This window comes from Schistocerca gregaria, chromosome 2, assembly GCF_023897955.1.
Source record: "Schistocerca gregaria isolate iqSchGreg1 chromosome 2, iqSchGreg1.2, whole genome shotgun sequence".
Classification (NCBI taxonomy): domain Eukaryota; kingdom Metazoa; phylum Arthropoda; class Insecta; order Orthoptera; family Acrididae; genus Schistocerca; species Schistocerca gregaria.
Window position 1 is genome coordinate 606,942,524 of NC_064921.1, and position 23,610 is coordinate 606,966,133.

The 23,610-nt window shown below is 44.1% G+C and overlaps 1 protein-coding gene across 5 annotated transcripts in view; it reads right to left on the minus strand.

Annotated features, from left to right (window-relative positions):
* Positions 1 to 23,610, minus strand: part of LOC126334563 (extracellular sulfatase SULF-1 homolog) — a 1,305,433-nt gene that overhangs the window by 720,679 nt on the left and 561,144 nt on the right. For 3 of the 5 annotated variants that reach the window (XM_049996947.1, XM_049996943.1, XM_049996945.1), the window contains one exon: positions 3,597 to 3,689. The exons of the other annotated variants lie outside the window; for them this stretch is intronic. The gene's annotated coding sequence lies outside the window, so the exon portion shown is untranslated. The remainder of the gene's footprint in view (positions 1 to 3,596; positions 3,690 to 23,610) is intronic. 5 annotated transcript variants of the gene reach the window in all.

Here is a 23,610-nt window from a genome sequence, read left to right on the forward strand (position 1 = left end):
TGAAGACCATAACACAACAACAACAACAACCACATGAACCGACGATCGTCCAGTAGTTGTCAACCCCTCTGGTGGAAGAATGGAACGCCGTAAGACAGGAACTCGTTACTGGTCTTGTTGCCAGCACGGGAGCACGTTACAGAGCACGCGTTTGTGAAGGTGGAGATCACACGCCCTATACAGAACCGTCTCTCTCCTGTTGCAGTGTCCAGGAGACTATCACAAATTGTGGTGACTTCAGTGTAATTACTGTCTTTGAATAAATGTTTCTTTCCTTTCCGCCTCATTGCGTATTGCGTATTTCTTCTGATTACTTTCTTTACTGCACTACATATTGCAGTTCTTTCTACATATGGCCCAAGCTTCATCGACTACTGTATGTTACCTGGCAGCAACACATCATGCGAAGATACTTTCGTTCTTAAGTTTTGTGCACTACTTTAGATAATGCGAGATAATGACCGTAACGAAGAGGAAAAAACAGATAATGTCCGATTAAAAGTACATCAGCGAGTATCTGGAGCAAGTTACATCGCAAAAACAAATAGTGGCAGAGAATACACAACATCTGTGAAAGGGTTTCGAGAAATTGCATCTGTACAGTGAACCGTGTACAAAACATAAATGTGACTAGTTCTAGAGTACTGTTCCAGCGTTTTGAGCTCTTATGAACCAGGCATGTTAGCAGGAAGCGGAATAATTCACATATCTGTCTGCTAGAATCGTAAAAGACCGATATTTCACATATGACAATAGACAAATATGGGGAATTTAATTAGGAATGTTTTTACGATAGGCGACATTGTTCTCGCGATCCCTATTCGATAAGTTTAAAGAATCCGCAGAAAACCATGTAATAATTCTTCCACCCTCATTATATACCTGGCGCAGAAATTATGAAAGTTATATGAGACAGGTTACAGTGCGTAAACGTGCATATAGACAGTCAGTCATTTTTTCCCTCGGTCAGTTTTAGAGCAGAATAGGGCACAAATTCGCTGATTTTAGGTAAAATTTCGAGGAGTGCACAACGACGGGTAAGTGACTTGAGAAGCTAATATCGTATCTGTGTCGCTACGCAAATTCCAGCAACAGAAGACATTTTCCAGTTGCTTGAGCAAGTGTTCCAAGTTGTCTTGTGTTTGAAAACCGCCAACCCACATAGACAGTGGCGTCTTTAGTTTACGATGCGTAGTTTCGCTCTGGGGTGTGCAAAGTACAGCGTCCGAGCACGACGGACAACGGCCCTTCCTCCCAGCACGGACTGCAGCCGGGGTAACAGCCGGGACAGGTTCGACGCCCGGCGAGACCGGATTCTTGGAAACTCTGCACTTCTGGCGAGAAACTGGTTCCTGTAAAAAGCTGCATTGTTTCCAAAACTCGTCTTCTCTCCCTCTTACATTTTTGCGGAGAAAACCTCACAAACATATTTTTTTATCAAAAAATTCCAGAACACGATGTACGTTCTCCAGCACTGAAGTTAGTACGTTATCAATTCTCTCTCTCTCCAGTTACTGAGAAATGCGACTCCAGAAACGTAAACGGTTTTTCACTGTTTCTTACAGCTTTACGCTACCGATAATCGTGTAACAGCAACCGGGATAGTGAATATAATTTATAGTACGTTCTGTTCGTTACTTCGTTATCAAGAAAGGAAAGTGTTTCGAAACGAACCACACAAGTTGAAAACCGTTTTAAATGACAAAATCCACAAAATCTGCGATGACAAAATTATAATTATGTTCAGCATTTAATGAGCAACATCGTTAATACATTGTAAGTAGGCTGTTTATGTTTTTTTATTGGTATCGCCGCCGCCACGTAGCGCTCTGTATGAAAATCACTGGCTGTGCCGTGTGTAGTCTGTGGCTGGTTTGCATTGTTGTCTGCCATTGTAGTGTTGGGCAGCGGCAGCTGGATGCTAACAGCGCGTAGCGTTGCGCAGTTGGAGGTGAGCCGCCAGCAGTGGTGGACGTGGGGAGAGAGATGGCGGAGTTTTGAAATTTGTAAGAATTTATGTCATGAACTGATATATATATTATGACTATTAAGGTAAATACATTGTTTATTCTCTATTAAAATCTTTCATTTGCTAACTGTGCCTATCAGTAGTTAGTGACTTCCGTAGTTTGAATCTTTTATTTAGCTGGCAGTAGTGGCGCTCGCTGTATTGCAGTAGTTCGAGTAACGAAGATTTTTGGTGAGGTAAGTGATTTGTGAAAGGTTTAGGTTAATGTTAGTCAGGGCCATTTTTTTTGTAGGGATTTTTGAAAGTCAGATTGCGTTGCGCTAAAAATATTTTGTGTCAGTTTAAGCACAGCCTTGTATAATTTTTCAAAGGGGACTTATCATAACATGTTATAAATTTGGTCATTAACTCGGATGTTCTCAGTGCTTTATTAATCCCTGCGCAAATTGCACTGCATTTGCAACATCAACTCACGTAATTCCTTAATTCTAGAAATGGGAAATGACAACTGGATGAAACAACAGACAATACAATTTTTTAATGTAAGAAAATTAGTTTTATGTATGTGGTGTCTGTTCTGTCGGACATGTCCGAAAGAACAGACACCAAATATGTGTCATTGAAGCGAGGAAGGCCAGTGATCTCTTTAGTGCAGATTCGCATCAGGCTCGAGCTCTTACGGGAATTGGGAAAATGCCGCGAGTTTGAGGATAATGGGCGAGGGGCACTACATTAGTGCTGTGTGGATCAGCTGAGAATTTGAGTCTGACGGGAGGCGCGTTATGAACTCTGTGCAGCTGCGACGACCACCGTCTCCGGATGGTGGACTGGTCAGCAGACCCGTCCCACTGATTTCCATCAGTGCCCACTCGCATTTGTGTCTTAAAAGTAATTTTACCAAATTGGATTTTTGAAGACGTGCGTACTTATGTCTAGAAACAATCTTCTGTTTTTCTTTGGTTTCTGACTCATGATACACCCTAACGAAAATTAGGTGTGCTACTTGTTGAAAAGCCTTTGACCAATGATCTATGCATTTAGTTCTCCTTGCAGAAACCGTAAGGTGTTCATGAAACAACTCTACAGAAAACTCTTAGATCTATCACAAGCTGCTAACTTCGAGAAGTTATGGGAGATGGAATAAGCGCCTCGTTGCAAATGCATTATAAAAATGGTTCAAATGGCTCTGAGCACTATGGGACTTAACATCTTAGGCCATCAGTACCCTAGAACTTAGAACTACTTAAACCTAAATAACCGAAGGACACCACACAACACCCAGCCATCACGAGGCAGAGAAAATGCCTGACCCCGCCGGGAATCGAACCCGGTGCATTATAAAGGTTATGTAGAAATAAAGATATCGTGTCATTACTTACTTACAGAAATTCGCGTTTAAGGTTACAGAAAGGTGTCATAGTTTCGGTAGAAAACTGAGTTATACCGTTTTAGTATTTTATGAAAAGTTTAGTATGGAGCACGTGATCTATACTTTTGTTCATACAAGATTTAGATTATTTTATTATTTCACAGTAGAAAATGTTCACCATGTTGACATAACCTACAGCATCGCCTAAATAAAACTTTCGCTGATGTGTATGACATGGTTACAAAATAAAGCACCTACTTGACAACAGCTTTTCCTTCTGTCCTCAAGTGTGACGAGTTGGCTGATGGAGGTCCCTTCTGCTATTCGACGAGAAATCGCTGAGATATTAACCTGAAACGAAAAAAATAAAGATTTCCTTAGAACTCTAATTCTCTCACATTAGTTAATTTTTGCGTTTCTAACGTTTGATTCAGTGTCAATGAAAGATTTCAACACTTGGTCAAACAAAAAAGAACAGCACTAAAAATCTTAATAGACAGAAAACGTGCACAACATCACAAATACATTTAGAATGACTCGAATTTAGTCAACAATGTCGAAGCTGTACATCAGCTGGCCGCTGACGGGTTCACATGTTCAGTAACTTTTGCACACCATACAGAAGACGAGCATCATCATGTCCAGCAATAAACAGCAGACAATCTACACTCTGCAATCACGCCAAATGAATACAAGTGTTGTCATGACTTAGTTCTTGAGAGGGGCCTGCTTGAGTGATCTTTTTAGGTGATTAACTCCACCCTTGGGATTACGCCGCTATTCTCATCCTTGGGAGGACGGGGCCTTCCAGCAAGGTAAGGAGTGCTTCACACTGTTAGAAGGCCTGAAAATTGCCGGATGTACTCGATATGGCTGGGAGAGTAGGATCAAGACGTCGAAGTGATTTCCTTTGCCCTCAGATTTTACAGTCCAAACACAATTTTTCACCTCTTTCGTCGTGGGGGCTACATGACACCTCCTTACTTCAACTGGCGGTGGGAATACTGCATACCGTTTGCCTCAAGATTTCTATGGGAAAGTATCAGCATTTGGTTGACACACTCAGAAACTTGTGTTGTCAATCCGGTTACTCTACGTGATAGCAGACGAGAATAGTAACGTTTTTGAACAGTGTAAATGGAAGGTTTGGTAGAGTCTCCATCCGTATTATCCCACCCGAGCCGGCCGCCGTGGCCGAGAGGTTCTAGGCGCTTTAGTCTGGAACCACGCGACCGCTACGGTCGCAGGTTCGAATCCTGCTTCGGGCATGGAAGTTTGTGATGTCCTTAGGTTAGTTAGGTTTACGTTGTTCTAAGTGACTCATGACCTCAGAAGTCCCGTAGTGCTCAGAGCTATTTGAACCATATTTCACCCAAACTCGTTCTGAACCGGGAAACATGTTCCATTTTCATCAAGCGTACTATTTCTGTTCAGAGTGATCAAGGTTTCATTTACGTGGGAAGCTGAAATCTTTTGATTCCGAGACACGCAATTTATTTCAAAGGCTATGTACCTTCTACGTTACACGGCGAAAGATGAGCACTGCTTGCCATCTTTCAACTGCGAAGCACGAAACACTGTTGGCGGTGCTGAAGCTACGTGCCTGGAAACAACAGCTGCCTATGGTGCTGCAGCAACGATGAAGCGTTGCCACAGAGATGTGCAGAAAAACGTGTCCCATGATTGGTTGCGGCAGTCGCCTGAACCACTGCGCCAATCCCACTTTTAACCGACACGGCTTTTCTTTCACCAGACAGGTTACAGTCGTTGAGTAGTATATTAAATTTAATTCCGATAGCCCATAGACAACTTTTAGAAATGAAATGATGGCCGAGAGTTCCCCACCGTAGGAAGTTCTGCTGTCGATTTTGCAAGTCTTTTCAGTTGATGCCGCACTGGGAGACTTTCGTGTCGATGATGATGCAATGATGACGAGGACAACACAACACCCCGTACCCGAGCGCAGAAAAACTTCGGACCGGCCGGGAATCTAGCCCGGGCCCCCTTCATGACAGTCAGTCTGAAGCCCTGACCGTTCAGCTAAGGGAGCGGAGAGAGAATTTTTACCTAATTTCCTGCAACTGTGGCACGCTGAGTTAGTTAATTTCAAGTTTTGTACGTGAAGAGTAAGATCCTGTGGTAGCCTGTGGTCTTGTTAAGAAGGGTCCGCGTGGCGTGATCCCTGCGCGACGTGCGTCGTCGGCCTGGTTGGCGGGCCTTAACGAGGGCCCGTTGCCAGAGTACGCCGTTGAAGGCGAGCTGCCAGGGACGCGGGCGGGCGCGGCGCAGCGTTTGTTTGTAAACACGCATCGCCACTCAGGGCCAGGGTCGGCGCTCTGCGCATGCGCGGGTCCACTCTGCGCACGGTGTTCGCTGTTTGTCGTGTCGCCAAAGTAAATACACACGTCCGGCGCCGTCTGAGAGTGCCCTGTCCGCACCTTCCCGACGGGGAAAACATTGAGCAGTAGCTCAGGCGAAATCCGAAGACGTGCGGTAGCTAAATGTATCTAGTGTCCCTGAGCCCCACATCTGAGTAAATGATTCCTTTGTGTGCCTTTTCAAGTGTTTAATATTTGTTTCCCTTTTTCAGTCCAACAGTCTAACTCGTTTCAGGTCTATTTAATCCCGTGAATAGGTGTATCGCCAGATACAGACTCGTAGTGGTATCTGAAATAACATTTGTCTTTCTGTATAATTACTTTCCTTTTACTATTCCTCCAGGAACATATTAGTTTGCCCTGTACATCGTGTCGTTTTGTATCAAATTTCGTCTTGTATTGCTCATATTTGCTTGATTTTTTCTACTTGAGTCATTCTCGGCGACTGCTCGTTTCATTCAATATTTGTATCAGCCGTGTCAAACCCGAAGCTGTATTGGTTGTTCAACTGGTTCAAAGCAAAAAAAAAAAAAAAAAAGAAAAAAAAAGTTCAAATGTGTGTGAAATGGGACTTAACTGCTAAGGTCATCAGTCCCAACGCTTACACACAACTTAACCGAAATTATCCTAAGGACAAACAGACACACCCATGCCCAAGGGAGGACTCGTACCTCCGCCAGGACCAACCGCACAGTCCATGACAGCAGCGCCTTAGACCGCTTTTTTTTTTTTTTTTGTAATTTCGTTATGTTCGTTTTTGTTCGTTGCATCTGCTCGGGGTGGACGTAATAAGACGTCCGTTTAGGTTCGTCGTTAATCGATTAACTCAGTTTCGTTATTACAAAGGGCAGCTAACCCTATGACCGATCACGCAGAGCCGTGCCGGCAGAGCGCTCAGCTAATCCTGCGCGGCGCTTCTACGCACTATGGAACTTGACATCTGAGGTCATCAGTCCCCTAGAACTTAGAACTAATTAAACCTAAGGACATCACACACCTCCATGTCCGAGGCAGCATTCGAACCTGCGACTGTAGCGGTCGCCGGGTTCAAAAATGGCTCTGAGCACTATGGGACTTAACATCTGAGGTCATCAGACCCTTGAACTTAGAACTAATTAAACCTAAGGACATCACACACATCCATGCCCGAGGCAGGATTCGAACCTGCGACCGTAGCAGTCGTGCGGTTCCCGACTGAGCGCCTAGAACCGCGAGACCAACGCGGCCGGCTCGCCGGGTTCCACACTGAAGCCCCTAGAACCGCTCGGTCACAGCGGCCGGCTATTGGTTGTTAACTGCATAATCTATGAAACTTAAATACTAAGATGATATCGAAATGGTGACTGACGAAAGTTACGTGTTCTTTGAATAACCTATAAAGAATAGATTTTGAGGCAATGCATCTATTAACGGAGTTGACTCCTGTTCAGGAGCAATGAGGCTTGAAATTCTCGTTCCATGAGCAATTACAGAAGTACTAACTTTGGTGAATCGTTCATTTGTCTGAAGGAAAGGTTATTCGAAATCGACACAAATGTCATTGAACTTCCATTCACGCTTTCTTCTTTAATTAACTGCCAGTCTGCTAGTTGTGTCCCCATGCTACTTACCTAGTTTCTAAAGTTTCGGGAAAACTGCCGTATGTCCGTAACACGCCGCCACGATGTCAGTGACTCGGTCCCCTCAGCTGCTCATTTAATTCAAAATTTTTGTGTATAGAGCTAAGCACAAACTTTTACAAGGGCTACTAAAATGAAAAGCGAGGAACACAGTAGAGAGAGGGAGGGAATGTCAGTGATAGTGGAAAGCTAAATAAGCGTGTTGCGGTACCGACCGTTAAGTCATACATAGACGCTGGACGATGACAAGAACAGCAGGGGAAGTACTATACTTTTTCATATTATTTTTGGGTTGTTGGGGAAGGGTGGCGGGAGGGTAGGGGTACTGCGTTGGAAGAAAAGGCTAATCTGCAATTTTTTTCTGTCGTAACGTCAAACGATATTACTGTATAATCAACATTTTCTTACAACATAATTCTGATAACTGTTTGGGGGTTTCTCCTGCAAATTTGTGAGTGAGTGATCAGCCCATGTAGCGTATTTGGTGCGCCCACAAAACAAAGTTACAATAAAAGAATATCTTTCGGAATACTTCAGTTAAGTCTTCAGAGAGAATTCATTTTATGTTATGCGTGTGACCGCCTTCAGTAGATTTCAAATACGCTGAATATATGCATTTGATTTACAAACCGTGTGGTCCTCCTCATGTCGTTGCTCAGTACTCGATAGAAGCACTTCCTATCTGCTTTACTTTATCTTCCGTGGCTCATTGATTATGTGGTCATTATAATAAACATCTATTGACCCACAAAACTGACATCCTTTTTTTCGCTTTCCTACACTGACTAATCAAAGGTATCCGGAGACCTCTACGTAATACGGAACTGCTCAGCACATGTCACTTGAGACGGACCCAAAAGTATAAAATGAGGCAGGTAAGCAGCAACAGTAGAATAGTCAGTAACCTCGAACGTCGACTTTCCAGTAGATGTCAGCTGGGTAAAAAATCCGTCAGGAACATTTCAACCCTTCTAAAGACGCTCAAAATAGCATTTGATGAGGTGACTGTGTTGTGGGAACACGAATGAATACCCACAGTTACACCTAGACCAGGGCGACGTCATGTCCTGGCAGGCAGGGGCCGTCGAGAATAGCGGAGGATGTTTGTAAAAATTCACATGAAATCAGCGGAAGGAATCAGTCGTGAATTCCAAATTGATGTTTTTAGTTGTCCATCTAGCACAAGGACAGTGCACAGGGAGTTGAAAAGAACGGGCAGCTCTTCGTAGGCCATACATTTCTATAATCAGTGAGAAGAGGCGGTCGAAGTGGTTAAAAGAGGAACGCCATTGGACTGTGGATGACTGGGCGCGAGTGATCTGGAATGAGGAACCACGCTGCTCCCTGCGGAAATCCGATGGAGGGTTTTAGGTTTGTGAAATGCGTGAAGGACGTTACATCATCATGTCAAGTCCCAAACAGGGCTTAATTTCAGCGATCCGCCATATCTCACAGAATATTTTTCCAACTCACTGAAATAAGTCGGCACCGGAGATTTAAAATAGTAGAAGTGTTTTAAATCGTGAAGTAACTATATTTGCCGGTGCGCCGGCACTACCGGACGTGAAAGTGAGCGAGCAATGTGATGCGCTGGGCAGCGTGGAGCGAGGTAGTGTGTGTGTGTGTGTGTGTGTGTGTGTGTGTGTGTGTGTGTGTGTGTGTACGTACTTGTACGCTATACCCAAGATAAGCTGAGCTTCGTTCCGAAGTTATGATCGGTACATATCGCTGGGGGAGGGGAGCGGGGGGTGGGGTGAAGAGCTTTGGTTCAAGATGCGCGTCCCGGTTCCTAAAATTTTAGAAATTACGCACTGCTGCCAATAGTCAAGTGCAGTGGAAGTGGTGTTACGGCATGCGGGTTTTCGTGGTTAGGATGTGGTCTCGTTATTGAGCTATAATACAAAAAACAGCCTCCGAAAAGGGGCCTTGAAGGCCCAACGGTGGCCCAGCCGTCGCGTCCTAGATGTGGGTGCGGTTAGCACAACTCTCCCGCCGCTACTTTTCACTCGCCTTAATGCTATATAGAAAACGCTAAAGCCTAAAGGATGAGAACAAATTTTACAGCTTCTTGTACTGTGTACAGTAGAGAAACAGCTCGAAGACAATGACTGATGTGACTGGGTATTGTGTGATGTCCTTAGGTTAGTTAGGTTTAAGTAGTTCCAAGCTCTAGGGGACTGATGACCATAGATGGTAAGTCATGGTAAGTCCCACAGTGCTCAGAGTCAATGACTGATGTATCAGCATGACAATGGACCCTGTTATGAAGCAGCATCTGTGAAGCAATGGTCTGCTGGAGTTAACAGTTCTGAAATGGGCTGGCCTGTCAGCGTTCGGACCTGAACTCAATCACCCCTGTGATGTGCTAGAACGTCGACTTATCTCTAGACCCTTGCGTCCAACAACACTACCTTTTATGATTTCTGTAAGAATAGGCGCCATTGCTCCAAAGACTCGTTAGAAGTTTCCACAGCAGAGTTCAAGCCGTCATAATGGCAAAGGCCGGGTACACTCCAAATTAATGTCTTGATACTTTGATCATATAGTGCATATGCATCTAAACAGTTTTACTCAAAACAAGCTTCATTAGTACCTTTAAACTACACACCCATCCGGATTTACTTTATTTATTTTCAGTTTATCATAATTCGGTTGAAAAGAACGCCGGGTTGTAAAACCATCTACCGATTTCTCAAGATTTTTCTCGCAAATACACTCGAAAAAGAACATTGGTATAGCGTATAGCTTTGCACTTTCTAGTATGGTTCAAATGGCTCTGAGCACTATGGGACTCAACTGCCATGGTCATTAGTCCCCTAGAACTTAGAACTACTTAAACCTAACTAACCTAAGGACATCACACACATCCATGCCCGAGGCAGGATTCGAACCTGCGACCGTAGCAGTCACACGGTTCCGGACTGCGCGCCTAGAACCGCGAGACCACCGCGGCCGGCCGCACTTTCTAGTATGCAATGGGCAGAAATATCGCCATTTATACACATATCAAAAAAAGTTTTGCATCAGCCTGGTTCCCAGAACTCCTGCAGATAATGACTGTGGATATTGTATCACATTCCCTTTATTGTTCAGAGATGTCGCTAAACCAGCCCAAAGATGTAAACAACCATGCATGAGCAGCACCTATTAGACGGAGGGGGTCCGACAGCCGATCAGTTTCAGTCATTCCAGCAGGAAGGAAGTACACGGCTCGTGTTGTCTGTAGTTCAACCATGCGTAGACCGTCAATACCGCGGTTCGATCGCGTCCGCATTGTTCAAAAAATTGCTCTGAGCACTATGAGAATTAACAGCTGTGGTCATCAGTCCCCTAGAACTTAGAACTATTTAAACCTAACTAACCTAAGGACATCACACACATCCATGCCCGAGGCAGGATTCGAACCTGCGACCGTAGCAGTCGCACGGTTCCGGACTGCGCGCCTAGAACCGCGAGACCACCGCGGCCGTCCGCATTGTTACTTTGTGCCAGGAAGGGCTCTCAACAAGGAAAGGGTCCAGGAGTATCGGAGTGAACCTAATCGATGTTGTTCGGACATGGAAGAGATACAGAGAGACAGGAACTGTCGGTGACATGCCCCGCTCAGACCGCCCGAGGGTTACTACTACTATGCATGACCGCTACCTACGGATTAAGGCTTGGAGGAACCCTGACAGCAACGCCATTATGTTGAATAATCCTTTTCGTGCAGCCACAGGACGTCGAGTTACGCAACAGACTGCAGGATGCGCAATTTAACTCCCTGCGTCCACGGCGAGGTCCAACTTTGCAACCAAGACACCATGCAGGGCAGGACAGATGGGCCCAACAACATGCCGAATGGACCGCTCAGGATTGGCATCACGTTCTCTTCACCGGTGAGTGTCGCATATACCTTCAATCAATCGTCGGAGGCGCTTTGGAGGCAACCCGGTTAGGCTCTACACCTTAGAGACACTGTCCAGCGAATGCAGCAAGGTAGAGGTTCCCTGCTGTTTTGGGGTGGCATTATGTGTGGCCGACGTGCGCCGCTGGTGGTCATGGAAGGCGCCGTAACAGCTGTACGATACGTGAGTTCCATTCCTCTGACTGATAGTGCAACCGTATCGGCAGCATATTGCCGAGATATTCGTCTTCATGGATGACAATTCGCGCCCTCATCGTGCACATCTTGTGAATGACTTCCTTCAGGATAACTTCATTGCTCGACTAGAGTGGCCAGCATGTTCTCCAGACATGAACCGTATTTAATATGCCTGGGAGTGATTGAATAGGGCTGGTTATGGACGACATGGCTCACCAACCACTCTGAGGGATCTACGCCGAATCGCCGTTGAGGAGCGGGACAATGTGGACCAACAGTGTCTTTATGAACTTGTGGATAGTATGCCATGACGAATACAGGCATGCATCAATGCAAGAGGACGTGGTACTGGGTATTAGCGGTACCGGTGTGTACAACAGTACCTCTTAAGGGTTCTCTGTAATGTGGTACAACATCAAATGTGTGGTTTTCATGAGTAATAAAAATGGCAGAAATGATGTTTCTGTTGATCTCTATTCCAATTTTCTGTACAGGTTCCGGAACTCTCGGAACCGAGGTGGTGCAAAACTCTTTTTGATGTGTATTAACAAACGCCTCAGATATTTACCACTCGCCTTGTTGACTCAAAGCAGTTGGCGCAGAGAAATAGGCCTGTTGCTGGACGCATTGGGCGGATGACAGAGGAGGAGGGCAGGTGCGAGGGAACAAGTGTTGCTGCTCTCTGGGCCCGAGTTACGGCAGCCCGCGAGTGACAGCGCGTTTCGCTGGAGCGTTAAAGTTATTTACGGCGCGGGCGAGGCGGTAAATTTCCGGTATTAATGTAGTCGCCGCCGCGCCGGGACGCGGGTAATTCGGAGCACCTCGCAGCCTCATTAAACAAACCCTAGCGCAGGACCGGGCAGGGCGCGAGCCGGTATTAAGAGACCACGGCGGGCAGCCGTAGCGTGACGTGGAGCTCTGTAAACCTGTCCAGCCCGAAGCGGGCGCACCATGCCACTCCAGCCAATCTCGGGTTTATGACTGCTGCCAGCGTAACACCGCTGGGGCTTCGGTTTGCCGACTCTAGACAGCCCAATCAGAAACTAGGACAGCACCATGATCCCGACTTCTCTTTCCCCCCTTAGTCTCCCCGTCTCTCTCTCTCTTTCTCTCTCTCTCTCTCTCTCTCTCTCTCTCTCTCTCTCCCCTTCCGTTTCTGATCTCAACGTACGTCTTGGGTTTACGTGGCTAATTTGTGCAATATAGAACGCTAGCTACAAGGGACTTCGAATATTATGAAATATTTATTTTGTAGGTAAAACCCCCTTTTCTTGCTGCACTTAATTTATTTTTCCCAGAAGCGTTTCGTCTTTTTCTTGCTTGAAGGCATCTTCAGTGGGATCTATAATGATACAATTTTGTTACTTTTATATTATCAGACAGTTCACGCTGCGTTTTTTTGTGTAAATACGTAATTACTTACAGTTTCCTGTGGTCTGCTTTTCCTCTCATCTCGTCTGCAGGTCGCACTACAATTTTATTTCCGTAACATAAGCACAATTTTGTACTCCCAACTTTTTCACACTTATTTACATAAAAAAACGTCACTTGAACAGTTTTATAATCTAAAATTAACAAAATATAGATCCCACTGAAGATGCCTAAGAGCATGAAAACGGCGAAACGAGTCTATGAAAAATAAATTAAGTTGCAGCGACAAAAGACTATTTTATTTACAAAGCGAGAATTTCTGTGCTTTCTGCGGAAGATGAGCACATAAAAAATCTTGTTATTACGAAATATAATCGTCAAGCGCTGAATTCTTTACGCGAAGTCTACTGATTTTTATTCCTAACCCATACTCAAATCATCCATCCAATCAGAATAAATGTTACTCCACATAGCAAAAAGTCATGACAATCGTTATCCAAGTGAGGACAATGCAAGTGCCGGCAGGAGTGGCCGTGCGGTTGTGGGCGCTACAGTCTGGAACCGAGCGACTGCTACGGTCGCAGGTTCGAATCCTGCCTCGGGAACGGATGTGTGTGATGTCATTAGGTTCGTTAGGTTTAATTAGTTCTAAGTTCTAGGCGACTGATGACCTCAGAAGTTAAGTCGCATAGTGCTCTGAGCCATTTCAACCATTTTTTTTTTCAACAATGCAAGTGATCGTGAAGACGGGTACAAAAGTTTTCTGTTTCTATCACTTTTTTTTTCTTTTTATATCCGGTTTCATGATCACTTGCATTGTACTCACTTAGGTTACGATTGTGATGATTGTTCGCTATGTGGAGTAATATTTAATCTGATCGGATGGATGATTTGAGAGTGAGTTATGAATAAAAACATGAAAATGGTCATCACCAAGTAATCAAAAAGAGCTGTTTTGCAACTGTGGCTGTTTGTCATAGTGAAATAGTATCAGAAGTTGCTAACCCTTCAACATCTCAGCGTGCTGGGAATTCGGAGAATTAATTAGTACAACCCTTCGAAAAAGCCTACATGTTCATAAATAATCAGCTTTGTCCCTTGTGACAGTTTTATCCATAAAGACATGGATCAGAGAGGTTAGTCATTCATTCGAAGGCCAGTGCTGGGATCCATTAACGTGAATATGTTAATACATAGCGGACTGCTCGGGGTAGGTAGTGCAATGTGTCAAGCGTTCGTCTTGCACAAAGTAGTGTTGGCCTGTATTTGACATCGACGGCTCACACGACAAACATACGACAAACAAACCAAAACAGTACACACATGGTTCACATGGCTCTGAGCACTATCCGACTTAACACCGGAGGTCATCAGTCCCATAGAATTTAGAATTACTTAAACGTAACCAACCTAAGGACATCACACACATCCATGCCCGAGGCAGGATTCGAACCTGCAACCGTAGAGGTCGTGCGGTTCCAGACTGTAGCGCCTAGAACCGTTCGTCCACCCCGGCCGGCCGCAAAATGTTATAATATTTTAATTAACATCGGCACCGAAAATTATTTCTAAGCTGATAAATGGATACAAATGCTATATTTCCTACGTAGAAAACTAACTTACGTAGTCACATGCCTGGTACACGTTTTAAAAAACAAAAACGTATATTACGCCCCACGCCCAGAGATGATAGTTCATAAGTAAACGAAGTGAAACGTCAATGCCATACAATTAAAAGCTTTATCTAGATGCAGTACGACTCTACCATGCAGGAAGATAAGCGTAAATAATGTCTCCTGGTTTTCTTTGCTGATGTATGGCAACAGTAGTTTCCTATGGACAACGTGATTGTTAACCGAAAATAATCATAGGGATAGTACCGCTAACACTATGACACAGGACTGTGATACACGAGTACGCAGTGAGGAGCATTGCAGTTTCACCTCGGATATCTTTCGACAATTTAAATATCAGTACCGCATTATCTCTCAAATGAATGCTCACAAGGATGTAATAAAACAACTAGTAATGTGTTTTCATAGTGATTTCAGGACAGGTGGGCACTGGGTCATCAACATGAAATCAAACAAGACTAACGCAAGAATATAACTAGAAAGGATTTTTTTTTTTTTTTGTCATCAGTATTCTGAGTTGTTTGATGCGGCCCGCCACGAATTCCTCTCCTGCGCTACGTCCTCAATATTTGCTGGATGTATTCCAATCTCTGTCTTCCTCTACACTTCTTGCCATCTACAGTTACGTCTAGTACCATGGAAGTCATTCCCTGATGGCTTAACAGATGTCCTATCATCCTCTCTCTTCTCCTTGTCAGCGTTTTCCACATATTCCTTTCCTCTCCGATCCTGTGCGGAACCTCCCCATTCCTTACCTTATGAGTCCACCTAATTTTCAACATTCGTCTGTAGCACCAAATTTCAAACTCTTCGATTCTCTTCCGTTCCGGTTTTCCTACAGTCCATATTTCCATACCATACAATGTTGTGCTCCAAACGATTGATATTTTCCTGCGCAGGGAACACAATGCCTTACTCCATCTATTTCGTGGCCATTAATCCTGATGTTAAATTTATCGCTGTTCTCATTTCTGCTAGTTCTCATTACTTTCGTTTTTCTTCAATTATTCTTAATCCATATTCTGTACTAAGTAGATTGTTCATTCCATTGAGCAGATTATATAATTCTTGTTCACTTTCACTCACGGTAGAGATGTCATCAGCGAATCGTATTATTGATATCCTTTCACCTTGAATTTTTATCCCACTCTTGAACCTTTGTTTTATTTTCATCATTGCTTCTTCGATGTACAGGTTGAACAGATGGGGCGAAAGACTACAGCCCTGTCTTACACTCTTTTTAATGCGAGCACTTCGTTCTTCGTCGTCCACTCTTATTATTCCCTTTTGGCTCCTGTACATATTGTATATTACCCGTGTCTCCCTATCGCTCTCCGCTATTTTTCTCAGACTTTCGAACATCTTGCACCATTTTACATTGTCGAACGCTTTTTCCAGGTCGACAAATCCTATGCGCGTGTCTTAATTTTTCTTTGTTCTTGCATCCATTATCAACCGGAACGTCAGAATTGCCTCTCTGGTGACTTTACCTTTCCTAAAGGCATACTGCTCGTCACCTAACACATCCTCAATTTTTCTCCATTCTTCTGTGTATTACTCTGGTCAGCAACTTGGATGCTATCCCTTCTGATTTATTTGATCTCAAGACCTCCAAAGCTCTTTTAAATTCTGATTGTAATACTGTATCCCCTACCTCTTCTAAAACGTCTTCTGTTCCTTCTTCATCAGACAAATCTTCTACCTCATAGAGGCCTGCAGTGTACTGTTTCCATCTGTCTGCTCTTTCTTGCCGGCCGGGGTTGCCGAGCGGTTCTAGGCGCTACAATCTTGGAACCGCGCGACCGTTACGGACGCAGGTTCGAATCCTACCTCGGGCATAGATGTGTGTAATGTCCTTATGTTAGTTAGGTTTAAGTAGTTGTAAGTTCTAGGGGACTGATGACCTCAGAAGTTAAGTCCCATAGTGCTCAGAGCCCTTTAAACCATTTTTGCTCTTTCTTCTGCATTTAACAGTGGCATTCCCGTTTCAGTCTTAATGTTACTACCCTTGACTTGTTTTCACTATCCTATTTGCTGAGTCAACCCTTTCGACAATTATTTTTTGGATTTCTTTACATTTTTCCTGCGTCCATTCCATCTTAACTGCCACGCATTTCCTATTTATTTCGTTCTTCAGTGACCTGTATTTCTGTATCCTAAATTTCCCTGAATATTTCCGTACTTCCTTCTTTCATCGATCAGCTGAAGTATTTCTTCTGTTACCCATGGTTTCTTCGCTGTTACCTTCTGTGCGCCTATGTTTTTCTTTCACTCATCTGTGATTGAATAGCGGTGGCCGAGCGGTTCTTAGGCGCTTCGGTCCGGAACCGCGCGACTGCTACGGTCACTGGTTCGACTCCTGCCTCGGGCATGGATGTCTGTGATATCCTTAGGTTAGTTAGGTTTAAGTAGTTATAAGTTCTAGGAGACTGACGACCTCAGATGTTAAGTCCCATAGTGCTCAGAGCCATTTGAACCATTTTGTGACTGAATAAGTAAAGAGAAATGCAGGTAAATTGTATGAACAGCGTAGTGAGACATTGTCGCAACCACGTAGAGGGAAGACCCACCATAGCACTCCAAGTACCTAAAGAGGAGGAATGGTCAATATCCATGGATGTGACAGGAGCGCTCATTTCCAGCTAAATCTTCCTATGGATATATGACCTACTCTAAATGATTTCCCAGGCAGAACACATGTTACGTACATTTGTTTCTGGGCTAGTTGCGGGCAAGTATGTCTTAACCAACCAAACTATCTGACGTTTTATTTTAGCCCTACCTACCTCGTCGCATTCATCCCTTTTCACCGGGATGCCTTTCTGCCATTTAACTAGCCCGTTGGAAGCGTAGTTGTCCTTGGTAAAAATTTGCAACAAACAGGTATTCTTAGAAGTTGTCATTTTTCTTCCCTGCAGTTGGTTCAACAATCTGTGCAGGAACAGCAATGCTGCGGCATAGTACTACCATCAGCAGAGGGCGACTTTCTGCACGTGTCAGTACCGCACGAAACCGTGTATAGCAAACGTTACATGAGGAAAATTTGTATCCATTTTATACACAGTGTGTCCACAATCTTCACGTTGGCGACGATGCCACACGGCTTGAATTTGGTCACTGATTAAATGACGATCGTCATTTGCTTCCATTACCCATTCACTGATAAAGCTACCTGTAGACAGAATGGAATTAACAACAAATGTTAGTAGGAAAACCTACCCGCTAAAGTGGATATCAATTTCCAAGTTCGTTTTTCCATCAATGTTTGGTGCGGGATGATCGGCAACATGTTGGTAAGTCCAATCATTTTAAAAGAGCATATAGCGTGAGAAAATTACTTACAGTTTTTGGAAGATTAGTTTACTCCACACCTTGCGGCCACGCGGACTGCAGTGTACTTTCAGCATAAAGGAGCCCTTCCATATTTTACCAGACATATGAAAGAATATCTCAAACGCCGGATTGGTCGTGGTAATACAATTAACTGGCCACAATATCGCCAGAACTTACAAAACAGATATTTTTTTTCTTTTTTGTGTGATTGGATAAAGTCTAGGGTGTGCGAAAGAAAGGTGAATACGTAAGATGAACTGTTTGGTCGCCTCTTGAACGCTACTGTTCTCATTAGGGAACGTGCATAGGAGCTCAGACAAGCAATACAACATGTTCTCCCAAGAGTGCACAAATGCACTGAAGTTGATGGAGGGATACTCGAACATTTAGTGTAAACTGTACAACAGCTGTGTGTGACATGTGCGATAATGCTTATAGGAGAAAGTATTTTTGAACTGATGCTTTGTGAAACGTATGTTGCTACGTTTAATAACTGTTGTACATATGTAAATCTGAAAGTGTATTGAATAATACAGAAAATAAATAACAATATACATTAAATGTTTTGTATCTCGGAAACAATTTGGGGTACGGCATATGTCCAAACGAAGCTTTTTGATTCAAATGATCGTTCCCCATATACTCACCGTTCCTTCCGGGGACACTCTTTAAGCTTACTGACGCTTAAAGACACTTGGTGAATACTAAAGAATGCCAGGAAGCCGCAGTGGACGTTTTGTTCATTTGAGTAACCTTTATTTTTTACATTTCTAAAACGCAGCCTAACATATGTTTTAGAAAAAATTGGTAATACATTTGATACGTGTAAATGTCATAAATAACCTCGTTTTAGACGTGATAAAGTAGTCCCATTACTCAAGGAATCAGCGTTGGGGAGCAGATGCAAGAAAAAACTGCTTCAAATGGCTCTGACCTCTATGGGACTTAACATCTGAGATCATAAGTCCCATAGACTTACAACTACCTAAACCAAACTAACCTAAGGGCATCACATACATCCATGTCCGGGGCAGCATTCGAACCTGCGACCGAAGCAGGAGCGTGGTTCGGGACTGAAGTGCCTAGAACCGTTCGGTCACAGAGGTCTACCGGGTATTCTTGTTTTCCGACATGTCCTACATCCTGGCAAATCTCCTCATTATGGATCTATGAAACGAAAAGTACCAATAATTTAATGTAATCTGTTAGTGCTCTGATAACTCGGCGCACGTTGAGGTTTCATTTTCGTCCGACGAGCAGCGCAGTAGGGAATTATGAACTGTGTATCGTCGAGAACTTCAGAAGAACAACAAAAATGTCAAACTTCCTGGCAAATTAAATTTGTCTGCTGGACCGAGACTCGAACTCGGAACCTTTGCCTTTCACGGGTAAGTGCTCTACCAACTGATCTATCCAAGCACGACTCACGTCCCCTTCCTCACAGCTCTACTTCTGCCAGTACCTCGTCTCCTACCTTGCAAACTTCCGTCGTGCTTGGATAGCTCAGTTGGTAGAGCACTTGCTCGCGAAAGGCAAAGGTCCCGAGTTCGAGTCTCGGTCCGGCACACAGTTTTAATCTACCAGGAAGTTTCATATCAGCGCACACTCCGCTGCAGAGTGAAAGTATCATTCTGGAAACACAAGTGTCATTTGGTGCCTGGCGACATTTAGATAGGCACACAGCCACGGGAGAGAGACCGACACGGAGACAGATGGCCTGCCTGCCCCCAGCCGCTACCTGCTGGCTAGACGGCTGGCCGGCTGCCGCCCGCTTCGTCGCATTCCTGGCGCGCCGGCGGCCTGCGGCGGCGCACTCACCACGCACACCGCACCACGCTCTCTGGCTCCGCCGCGGGGCTGCGTACCGGCGAGCACCACCCTCCACTGTGCTGCCCCTTGAATACCTACCAGCGACGGAGCAAATCGCGTACGAGCGTTCCAGGGCAAGCCGGTTCAAATTCTTGACAATGTTCATCACTATTCTTTGGCCAGCGGATTGTTCTTAATCAGCTACTAGCTGAGTACCCGGCGTTGTCCGAGTATGTATTTATTCGAATTTAGGTGCTCTCTTCCTCCTCTCTTTGTCCACTTCCACCGCCCGTTTTTCTGTCTACCTCCTCTTCTATTCTCCCTCTGTCCATCTCACCAAGGCCCCCCTCCCCCTCACCTTGTCCATCTCCTCCTCTTTCCTTTCTCTGCCCTTTTCCCCCTTCCCTTCTAACTTTTCATCTTGTCCTCCGTCATATCGGTGTCCATGTCTTCCTTCTTCCTCATTAGGAGATTGCTGGTTCTTACCCCTACAGTATTTCTTTCCAGACTGTAACTAATGTGTGTAACAAATTTGGTTGAAATCGATGCACAGCTTTAACAGGATTTTTTTACCACCAGCTTTCTCCGCATGTGTACAAGTCACATATATTTAATATACGGGGTGCTCAAAAAGTCAGTATACATTTGAAAACTGAATAAATCACGGAATAATGTAGGCAGAGAGGTACAAATTGACACGCATGCTTGGAATGACATGGGGTTTTATTAGAACCAAAAGAATACAAAACTTCAAAAAATGTCCGACAGATGGCGCTTAATCTGATCAGAATAGCAATAATAAGCATAACGAAGTAAGACAAAGCAAAGATGATGTTCTTTACAGGAAATGCTCAATGTCCACCATCATTCCTCAACAATAGGAATAATGTTGAGAACAGCACTGTAAAGTTATGGTGAAGCATTGGCGTCGGATGTTGTCTTTCAGCATCCCTAAAGATGTCGGTCGATCACTATACACTTGCGACTTCAGGTAACCCCGAAGCCAATAATCGCACGGTATGAGGTATGTGGACCTGGGAGGCCAAGCATGACGAAAGTGGCGGCTGAGCACACAATCATCAGAAAACGACGCCAGCAAGAGATCTTTCACGCGTCTAGCAATATGGGGTGGAGCGCCATCCTGCATAAACAGCGTACGTTCCAGCAGGTGTTTATAAGCCAGGCTGGGGATGATGCGATTCTGTAACATATCGGCGTACCTCTCACGCGTCACGGTAGCAGTCACTGACGTTTTGCTGTCCAGCGCCATCTCTCGGACATTTTGTGAACTTTTTTTTTGTTCTGTTACAGCCCCAAGTCATCCAAGTATGTGTGTCAATTTTCACCTCTCTATCTACATTTTTCCGTGGTTTATTAAGTTTTCAAATTTATACCGACTTTTTGATGACCTGGTATTTCGCAAATATTTCTAGACATATTTCACCTGTATCTCTAGCGAATTTCGCCTTACACTTTCGTTTTCAGACAGCTCAGTTTTTATTATGTCATACTCCTGATACATGTGTCATACAACGATACAAATTTGTAGGTACATCCAGTGGTAAACAATGACGTGACAAAAGTCACGGGATAGCGATATACACATATTCAGATGACGGTAGTATAGCATAAATATGGTATAAAAGGACATTGCATTGGCGGGCTGTCGTTTGTACCCAGGTGATTTCATGTGAAAAGTTTTCCGACGTGATAATGGCCGTACGACGGGAATTAACAGACTTTGAACGAGGAATGGTAGTTGCAGCTAGGCTCTTGGGACTTTCAATTTTGGAAATCGATAAGCAACTTAGTATTCCGAGATCCATAAAGTCAAGAGTGTGCCGAGAATAACGAATTTCTGGCATTACCTCTCACCACAGAAAACGCAGTGGTTGACAGCCTTCACTTAACGACCGAGAGCAGCAGAGTTGGCGTAAAGCAGTCAGTTAGACAAGCAACACTACGTGAAATAACCGCAGAAATCAATGTCGAAGTTATGACAGCAGTCGACCGACGACACTGCCTTCACTAATACCACGACATCGCCTGTGGTGCCTCTACTGGGCTCGTAACCATATTGGTTGGACCCTGGACGACTGGAAAACCGTGGACTGGTCAAATGAGTCCCGATTTCAGTTGGTAAGAGCTGGTTGTAGGGTTCGATTGTGACGCAGACACCACAAAACCATGGAACTAAGTTGTCAACAAGCACTGTGCAAGCTCATTGTTACTCCATAATGGTTTGGGCTGTGTTTACATGTATCATTGATTGAAAATGGTTATGTTCGGCTGCTTGAAGAACATTTTCCTCCATTCACAGGCTTAACGTTGCCAAAAACGATAGAATTTTTACGGGTGACAAGTGCGCCACGTCACTCGTCCCCAGTTCTTCGCAAATGGTTTGAAGAACATTCTGGACAGTTCGAGCGAATGACTAGGCGACCACGTCGTCCGACTTTAATCCCATCGAATATTTCTGGGACGTAATCGAGTGGTCAGTTCGTACACAAAATGCTACACAGACAACACTTTCGCAATTGTGGACGGCGGCCGTAGAGGCAGCATGGCTCAATATTCCTGCAGGGGACTTCCAACGACTTGTTGAGTTCATGCCACGTCGAGTTACTACGCCGGGCACAAGGATGTCCGACACGATATAGAAGGTATCCCAAGGATCTGTCACTTCATTCTATAAATATTGTCTGCAAAATGCGTCGCGCGTACAATTAATAATAACGAACTAATAAATTTAAAATGCACCATGAAGAGCGAGCATCTAGTAAGTGATAATTTTTTCTCAAGTCCACTCGTTCTCGGGTACTGGCTGCATGAAGTCCTGGTATGTGCATGTCGTGAACTACACTTCCTTATCACACCCAGCTTCTTTCATGGGTACACGTCTTTTTTTTTTCCTCACACCGATTCTTTCCGGGCAATACTTGGCTTGCGAAGTTGGGTTAAAATCGATCCAGTGATTTAGGAGGAGATCTGGAGCGAACATTCATAGATAGATAGATACATTCATAGATACATTTTTATAATATGTATGGATGTGGGATCTACAGTCTTGCTATGATGAAACACGCTCATAAGATGGCGATTATGTCTTTAGAATTAATCACAAGAATTGTAACACTTGAGGCCAAAAATTAATTTAGAAACGAAATGAGGCCGTGCGGACATATTGAGGACACAAGTGGCCTATGTAATGGATTTAATTATAAAAATCACTATCTCGATCGTCTAATGAAGTCTGCTATATAAATACAGCTTTCATGCACGTTTTAAATTATTTTTAATTTTATCTTCCATGCGATACGAGGGCCATTCGGAAAGTAAGGTCCGATCGGTCACGAAATGTAAACCCCTGTGGAAATAAAAAATGTTTTACTTACAACAGTTAGCTACATCTTCCAGCTACTTCTCTATATATCACTTCTCCGACTTAGACATTTGTCGTAGCGTTGTACCAACTTTTCAATGCCCTCGTCATAGCTACGCTACAGATCGCCATCTTGATGACTCAGCACTTTCGATTAAGAGACCAAAGTTAAAGTTCTTATACATTGAGTTCCCTATGGGACTTAGACTCTGAAATCTTAAAAGTGTTCTATCATCACACATAATGGGTGTACCAAAAAGATAAATACATATTCGTTATCAGCATTAGAAACACTATATATTCATAAATATTCATACTTTTCATCCGGACCGTTATGCCGTACGCGTGCCAGGGGAACTCTAGTGGCACGCGTACGCGTACGGCAGCAGGCGTCGAGCGGCAACCCGCCTTACGCGCGGGTGAAAAGTATGAATATTTATGAATAAACTATCACTTCTTATAGTGTTTCTAATGCTGATTACGAATATGTAGTTATCTTTTTGATACACCCATTATGTGTGATGATAGAACACTTTTAAGATTTCAGAGTCTGAGCTCTCGCTGCCAATGCTCTGCGTTGGTCTGCACCTCGTTGTCTGTGCCAAAATGTTTTCTTCATAGCCAGCGGTTTATGCTAGCAGAGATGAAGCTTAGGGGGGGGG